The sequence below is a fragment of the Phyllostomus discolor genome, chromosome X (genome assembly GCF_004126475.2).
Source record: "Phyllostomus discolor isolate MPI-MPIP mPhyDis1 chromosome X, mPhyDis1.pri.v3, whole genome shotgun sequence".
In the NCBI taxonomy this organism is placed as follows: Eukaryota; Metazoa; Chordata; class Mammalia; order Chiroptera; family Phyllostomidae; genus Phyllostomus; species Phyllostomus discolor.
The window spans coordinates 54,511,583-54,520,686 of record NC_050198.1 but is presented as its reverse complement, the minus strand read 5'-3'; the positions used below and the strand labels follow the sequence as shown (position 1 = coordinate 54,520,686).

General features: G+C 38.4%; 1 pseudogene; it reads right to left on the bottom strand.

The window, feature by feature from the left end:
• Positions 1-1,511: 1,511 nt before the first annotated feature.
• LOC114489355 lies at positions 1,512-2,669 on the bottom strand (annotated as a pseudogene).
• Positions 2,670-9,104: the final 6,435 nt, after the last annotated feature.

Sequence of the window (9,104 nt, the reverse complement as noted above, 5' to 3'; positions counted from 1 at the left end):
GTGAATAAGTTCATAGTAGCAGAGCCCAAAGGGAAAGAGTATTCCCCTGAAGTAAAAATCTGGAGTCCAAATCAGCACTGTAAGATTCTTCCCAATCTCTTCCACCAAAGCAATTCTCTAGGTTTTTAGTTTGCTGTGAAAAACCCCTATGAAAGTTATACTTCAGAAATCAATATTATTTGTTGTGAAGAATAACAATGGTGGTGATACTAATAATAGAGAACAATGTGATTACAGGAGGAGAGAGTTTATATGGGGGGAAATGAACATACCATATTACAATATCTGAGGAGAAGGTTTTTAAAGTAACCAAAGCCATTAGCAGCTGGAAAACATTTAGGCATTAATTCTTGCAGATTTTTTGGTCTGAGTTGCTCAACACAACACACAGAGCTAGTTCAAATGTTCTGTAGGAACATTCAGTGAGCCAGCCATATACTTAGTTGGCACCTTGGGAAAAAAAATGTCATTTCTTCAGCAATGCTTTCTTGTCTGAAAAAAAGCAGACCAATTGTGTGCCCACTTACAATCTCTTGAAAAGTGTGGCATCTGTTTTGGCATTATGAAAGCAACAATACTCTCAGAAATGCCAAAACTGTTTAAAATGATCAAGGAGTGTAATAACCAGGCTCTTTGAGATTTAGGGATAGTTATAGGGCCAACCAAAAGAAAGTCTGGGTAGGAGTTGTTACGTGGTCCATAGAAAAGATTGTATCTATCATGTGCCAATTTTTTCTCTACTATGGAAAATGCATTGGTGTTCCAAGGCATGCAATATGGAAAAGCTACAGGTGTTAGTGACTTTATTAGGAAAGAACATGAGCTATTTCAGGACTATGGCACAAACACACTGAATGACCCTAGCTTTTTGGCCAGGATAAACATAGGCATAAGTTAAACAAAATGCTACACTCCAACTCTAGCTTGGTGTCACTGATTAAGGAAATGGAGCAACTCTGGCAGTTTGAGATAAAGTCAAAAGTATATGGACATATGAGGGGGGTCAAACAACCCCCCCAAAAAATTAATGGGATTTTTAATTTTTGACCATAAAAAAGACTGAGGTACAGTCTCACTATTTATGTGTATTCCACTAAAATTGTATTTTATATACCTAAATTTCATATTTTCACCTGTCACAGAACATTATTCTTTTGACTTTTTTCAACTATTACAAAATGTAAAAACTATTCTAGCTCATGGGCCTTACCAAAAAAGATAGTGTGCCATATTGGGCTGTAGGCCACAGTTTACAGACCCTGGTTCTAGATGGGTAAACAGAGAGTTTAGTAGTGACCAGTGCTACTGCTCACGCATCAAGATAAAGACAGGCAAGATCAGAAGTGTGAGTCCCTGATTCCATTCTAGTGGGTGTAGTCAGGGAACTGAGAAATCATCATTTTCCTCCTCCTTGGTCCATTTACATACAAAAACGGCCTCTGGAGTTATGAGACCAGCAGATAGGGGCAGTTCCCAGGGAGAGGAGTGGGTGGTTGGTGGTGCTGGAGCTCAAGTCCTGGGGAAGTGTCCGTTCCCTCTCAGGGTGGAACTTTGGACAGGTAAAGGTGCAGGATTTCCTCTGCATATTTTAGGTACTCAGCTGCCTTCTTTACACCTTCCTTGTGGGCAAGCAATGGGTCACTGGGAACTCTCTGAAGCAGGATGTGCACACCATCCTGGTAACCCTGCAAAGCTGCAGGAGAGGTGCCTGCCTTCTCGGCCCATGGGCCTGGATGATGAGCTCTGTGGCTTGGCTTAGACAGTCAGGAGTGGGCCCTCCTTCCTCTTCCTTTTCCTCCTCCTGCCCTCCTGGCTCCCAGAGTTTCTGGTCCAGCCTCCCAGACTCTGTTTTCACTGCTACCAGGTTGCCTATGTAGGTAAGACTGGGGCCTGCAACCCTTTCCTTGGAGAAGGGGTTGAAGAGGGAAAGCTCATCTAAGTGAGGGGGCCTCCCTCAGACATAAGAACTAGACACCTCCTTGATGCTCCAATAGTTATAAAGAGGAGATCCAGGACCTCCTGGACACAATTGGATGGCAGGGGTTCTGCTGAAATCTCCAACTCCCCAAGGCCTCTCTTTTCTGTGGGCAGTGGCTGAGGCAACCAGGACTCATCACGTGGCAGCAGGGCTTCTCAGAGGGTGGTCTGGGGATCAGAGGGAGTGGCAGGATGTACAGGTCCCTGGACACATCGGAGGGCTGTGTCATCTCCCCACACTGGAAGAACTCCTTGAGTTAGGGGCTGTTGTTGAGTGTGGGGATGTGCCAGTGAAGAAAAGCAACTATTCATCCCACTTTCACAATTCCTCAAATCACAGAAACTTCAAATCTGCCAAACACCTAGGCCCAGGGGAAAGCAGGGAACTCCTCCAGGTGGTGGAGGTTGTGGTTGTGGTTTTAGTGTGCATAATCCATGTCCCTGTGCAGCTTGCTGAAGTTGCTGTATCACTCCATACTACCACCTTTTTGACATCCTCTGGGTCTCTCAGAGAGATGAATTGAGATGAATTGTGTGGTCATTTTGTACTCAGCATACCGGTTGGGGTGGGTCTGAGTGTCAGAGACTGTGTAGTGGTGCAAGAAGTCATCCTTCTGCTGGCGGCATATGGAAACGCAGCTGGGGCAGAGCTGATGCCTGGCCAGTCTCATTATTTTTAATCCAGAAGTCATAATGTTATTCAAACTGGATCAGAATCTCTTCTGCATTGATGGGTTTGAACTTGAAAAATGATGGCTAGTTGTGTCCTATTTTGATTCTCCCATTCTTCATTAAGTGAGAACTCTGACATTTTAGCTGGGAACCTAGCCACCCAGAAAAAAACCTACAATTGTTCTCAATTTCAGATGAATATGACCCCAAGACTAAGTTCTGGCCAACAGAATGTAAGAGAAAGTGATGCCATGTGATTTCTAAGTGTCTTTAAATGGAGAGAAATACTCTTTCCCTTTAGTCTCCAATCCTGTTGGCTGGAATAAAGATATGATAGCTGGAGCTAGAGCAGCTATTTTGGACCAGAAACTGGAAATTATATGTTGAGAATGATAGAGCAATGAGACAAAAGAACCCTCGTTATTATGGAGCTGCCACACGAGCCCTCAACCTCTTATATGAACTTTTATATCATCTCAGATGTTGAGTTTTTCAGTTCTAGAAGTTCTATTTAAGTCTTTTTAATTTCTTCCATGTCTTTATTTAATGTGCTCAATCTTAAACATATGGAAAACAGTTATAATAACTGTTTAAAATTCTTTGTCTACTAATCCAAACATCTGTATTATTTCTGGGATGGCTTTGGTTTTTTCTCTTTATTAAAGGTTGTATTTTCCTTCTTTAGTATGCCTGGTAGTTTTCAGTTAGATGTTGGATGTGAATTTTATCTTGTTGTATGATAGATATTTTTAATTTTTATTTTTTTAAATATTTTATTTATTTTTTTAGAGAGGGGAAGGGAGGGAGAAAGAGAGAGAGAGAGAAACATCAACGTGTGATAGCCTGTCACGTGGCCCCCACTGGCCTGCAACCCAAGCATGTGCCCTGACTGGGAATAAAACCTGCTATGCTTTGGTTTGCAGCCCACACTCAATCCACTGAGCTACGGCAGCCAGGGATATTTTTTATTTTTATAAATAGTCTTGGGCTTTATTCTGGAACACAGTTAAGTTACTTGGGAATGGTTTAATCCTTTCAAGGCTTATTTTTAAACTTCCTTAGGGAGGTTTAAAGCAGCCTTGAGTGTAGGACAAATTTGGCACCACTACTGAGGTAAGACCCTTTTGAATACTCTGATGCTTGTGAATTGAGATTTTCAATTCTGGCTGCTGGGAAAAGGCACTTTTCCTAGTCTTGTGTGACCTCTGAAAATTGTTCTCCTGCACCTTTTGAGTGGTCTTTTTCCTAGCCTTTATATACATGTGTTTATCAGTATTCAGCAGATGATTCGAGGGGAACTCTGCAAATCTCTCAGAATTCTCTTTCTATTGAAGCTCTTTACCCCAGTACTCTGTCCTGCAAATTCTAGATGCCTTGCTTTTCCCATTTTCTGGTTTATTCTCTTCATTCACCTGGCCCTGCCCAGGTTTCTGTTCCCTGCATCACTGCCTGGAAACTCTCTCATACGGCTCACCTTGTTTGTTTCCTGTCTCTCAGAAAGCACTATTTTTTGTTGCCTGATGTCCAATGTCTGAAGACTATTGTTTTCATTTTTTTCTGTTTTTTTTTTTCACTTATTTCAAGCAGGAGGGTAAATCCAGTGCTTGTTACTCCATCTTGGCCAGAACTATGGACTTTTACATCAGAGAGAAATAAATGGCTGTATTTATTGTTTAACCCACTGTTACTTTGGGTTTTATCTTATTTGCAGCCAAGTCTAATACTAACAAATACAGGGCTGATTCTTGATTTATTTAGAGCAGTTTCTGACTTTAATATAGAGAAGCTAAGATTTTTAGAATAACCAGGAGCTTGAATAACACCTGAGTAAGATCAAATACCTGGATGAAAACTGAAAGCTCTGTCATTTCCCATGAGAAGAGTGGTGCTTAAGCAGCCAAATCAAGACAAGCTGGTTCCAGTTGACAAAATAAAGTATACTTTTTGCTTAGTGAGATTATTTTTTCCTTCATGCAGACAGTACAATTGGAGAGAACTTTATTCAACAAATTTTCCTTGAACACTTACTGTAGTCTAGAGAATAGGCTGTGTTCTAGGGATAGAACTGGGACAGAAATTTCCACCAGGAGTTCACAATTTAGATAAGAAACTCCATGTTTAGATAAGATCCCTTGTGAATAGCTTATGAATTTGGCTAAGAAGCTTACTTTCAGCTTTTTTAAAAAAATAAATCTCATCTATGTTTTCTCTTAGAGAAGATGCCTTTTTAACTCATGGTTCTGCAGTGAACTATCTAATTTATACATTCAGTAATAAAGTAATTTATCATTTCAGCATAAAGAAGCTTCTCCTGGAACAGGGTATTCACACAAAGTCAAAGCTTTACCAGTATCATTGTAGTAGAGAAATAAGTTAGACAGCACTCTAACCAAATGATTAAGCTTAACATTACCAATGATGTAAAAAAATGGCATCATGCCCCAATTGTTGTGAGGCACTGAGAAGGACACAGCATTGTAGAAACAAAAAGGTTTAATTTTAATGTATCAATGAAAAATAATCAGACAGATCCACTTGAGACACATTCTGTAAAACAATTGGCCTGGATCCTTCAAAAATGTTGATGTCATAAAAAAAAGAAAAAATATGGGGTCTGGGGCTCTATGTTAAAAGAGACCAAAGGGACTGACAACCAAATACAATGTATACTATTTTATTAGATTCTGCATTTCAAAAAACCCAAAACTATAAAGACATTACTGAAACAATTGAGGAAGCTTGAATGCAGGCATGATATCTATATATTGTACCAATGTTATACTTACTGAATGTGTTGACTATATAGGAGAGTGCCCTTGTACACTATTTACAAGATTCTTACTCAAGTATTTAGGGGTGAAGAATCAAAGTATTTGCAACAAACTGTCAAGTAGTTCATAAAAATAGAGCAATAAAACAAATATGAATAAATATTAAGAACTGTTATATGAGGGGGGACCCCCCAAAATGGAATTATTTTCTGGAGGGTGGGACTCTTGTAGTACCAGTTTCCCCTGCTAGGTGTGTTCTAGGAGCTCATCTGTATCAGTGGACTAGCTGGCATTTTTATGAGAGGCTGAGTTTGACTCCAGTGAAATTTTTTTGAAGACTCTTTCAACATGTTTGCCCATTTCATGATGTGTGGTGTTTAAGCTCACCTGCCCACACCGCACTGAGTGTTCAGCAGTTTTTGACAAAAAATGGCATGGCCCCCATGCCCCACCCTCCCATTTCACCCAATCTTTCCCTGAGCTACTTTTTTTTGTTTGTTTCCCTGGATGAAAAAGTCCTCAAAGGGAACTGTTTTGCTGATGTGGAAGAGGTGAAACCAAAAATGACAGAAGCACTAGTAGGCAAAATTGATGAGTTCACAAATGTTGAGCAGTGGAAAAAAGTCTCAATAGGTGTATTGCATCAAACAGAGGGTACTTTGAAGGTGACTGAAGTTTAAACATGTAAGGATAAATACACAATTTTTTATAAATAAATTCTGGGTTTTTTTGGTTCCCCCTTGTATCTAGGTGAAGGGTATGGATGCTCATTGTTCTATTCTAACTTTTCTGAAGATTTGAAAACATTCAAAATAGAAAGTTGATGGGAAAACAAAAAGTTTGCAACAAGTAAAAAAAGTTTCTATACTTCCTATTATAGGTGTTAGGTTTGGTTTTACTGACAGGTTTCATGGGAGGCCAAACTAAGACTTCCAGGCAGTAACCAGGAGCTCCTCTGTTCCTCTGGGCCTTCCTTTAAGTTGTCCCAAATCTGGAATACCCTAACCCATTACTTTATATTCCCATCTCCCTCCCTTTTTCATGTATTAAAATCAAGTTCCTGGGATAATGCCAATACTTAAATTCTTACTGAATTGATATAAATTAGGAAAGCAAGACAGTCAAAGTTAGTATTCTGTTTCTAGTGGTGTGTTGGAAATGTTATGCACTGTCTTGAGCTGGTTAGCACTGGTTTCCAGCAGCCCATCATATTGGCTGTTTGAAATCAGCCATGGTAGAAGTATTTACAACATGGATTATCTGCACATGCTACAAATGAGTCCCTCTTTCCCACCTCCCAGAGCTAGTGGTTAAATATTTACCAGAACACTACTCACTTGAATTCTTAACCTGTAAAAGGTGTCCTGTAGACCATATAATTGTTTTTACAGCCTTTCTAAAGCACCCTGAAGTTGTCTAAGAATTGCTAACCAAATATCCCATAGACTATTCCCTGGTGGCTTCTATTTAGTCCAAGAATAGGCTTTGACTATACCCAAGATGTAGGTAGGAAAAGAGTAGTCTACAGTAAAAAGAAAAAAAAAGTTGGCTATGCCCTCAATCATACAGACTTTTTACTGGGTGGCAATTTAATGAAGTGGAAAAGAATGTTGGACCAAAAGACAAACAGCCCTATCACTTAGTGACTATATAAACTTGGCCAAGGCAATTAACCTCTCTGACCCACAATTTTCTTATCTGTAAAATGGGAGCATTAATAGAATTGCTTATCTCATGGAATTGCTAATAGGTAGTATAGGATTTCCATATCTGTATTTTCAAATTCAGACAAGTAATCAATCATATATAAACATCAGTGCTAATGTTTAATGAGTATTTACTAATTTATTTAGACATATTCTTACTTAGGCTATATACAATTTTATAAATTTGAACTTATTAATGCTCTTATGATCATAGAACTGTATCCAAAGCAATGTAGTGTGTACCTAGTTAATGTTTATTTTTATCGTAATCCCTTGTATTTGTGAATAACTGGATTTAATCTGTATAAGAACTTGGTGAACAAGCAAGGTAAGTGTTTATAGCCTTAACTAAGCCTTAAATTAAGTACCTTGCTAATAAACAGTGCAATTATACCCTTTGAACTCCCAGTGTGGTACCCTGCTTCTTGTGTTACTTTGACACTACCTATTTCCAAGTCTCAATATTCTTGAGTCTTAGGTGACAAACTCATCTCAGTTTGCACAAGAATTTCCCAGTTTTAACCATATCTTGGGAACTCCTTAGTTCTGGGTAAACCAGGGTGATTGCTCACCTAAATTGAATCTGCCCTCTCATACACAGGATAGACTCAGACCTCTTCCTAAAAAAACCCACCTGACCCTGCTACCTAACTGTCACTCATTCCTTCAGCTCACCTTATTTAAAAATGCCTTCTCTTTTTTGAGGGTTCCTCTTCTGCATGTCCAAAATTTCCCCCATAATGTTTCTTCTTGGTGATAACCACTGGTAACATTTTAGTGTATGTTCTTTCAGTCTTTTTAAAAAGTTGGATATGTATTATAATTATTATCATTGCAAAGGTGTTATCATACTGCATAAATATGTGTTTCCCATAATGCTCACTTAACATTATATCCTAAGCTTTTTTAAAGTCATTAAACATTTTCAAAGAAACATCATATTAATAACTGTACTATATCCCCCCACAAAGAATACCCCATATATTATTTTTTACTTAACCATATTTAGGGTTTCCCTATTTTTAATGTTATAAATACACCTCTGATAAATACTTTAATGCATAAATATTTCTGTACTTCTGTACTGCTTTGATTATTTCTTTCAATTAAATTTATAACAGTGAAATTACTGAGTCAGAAACTCTGAACATTTAAGGCTATTGATATATACTGCCAAAATGCAGAGAGGAATAATTGGAAAAATAAATTCCTAGTATTAATTAAAATTTTTATCATAGGTAATTTTTAAGAAATATTTTATTGATTGTGCTGTTGCAGTTGTCCCAACTTTTCTCCCTTGCCCCTAGCAGCACCCCTACTCCCATTAAGCAATCCCCTACCTTTGTTCACAACCAGGAATCACATGTATAAGTTTTTTGGCTGCTCCATTTCCTATACTGTACTTTACATCCCCATGGCTATTCTGTAACTACCTATTTGTACTTCTTAATCCCCTCACCTCCTCACCCATTCCCCTATACCCCCTCCCATCTGGCAACCATCAAAACACTCTCTGTATCCATGATTCTGTCTCTGCTCTTGTTAGCTTAGTTTGTTTATTAGATTTAATTGTTGACAGGTATGTATTTATTGCCATTTCATTATTCATAGTTTGGAAACTCTTCTTTTTCTTAAATAACTCCCTTTAACATTTCATATAATAATGGCTTGGTGATGATGAACCCCTTTAGTTTTTTCTTGTTTTGGAAGGTCTTTATCTGCCCTTTGATTCAAAATCATAGCTTTGCTGCATAGAGCAATCTTGGCCATAGATCCCTGCTTTCCATGATTTTGAGTATTTCTTGTCAATCCCTTCTAGCCTGAAAAGTTTCTTTTGAGAAATTGGCTGACAGCCTTAGGGGAACTCCACTATGGGTAACTAACTGCTTTTTTCTTGCTGCTTTTAAGATTCTCTCTTCATCTTTAACCTTGGTATTTTAATCATGATGTGTCTTGTTGTAGAACTGTTTATATCCAT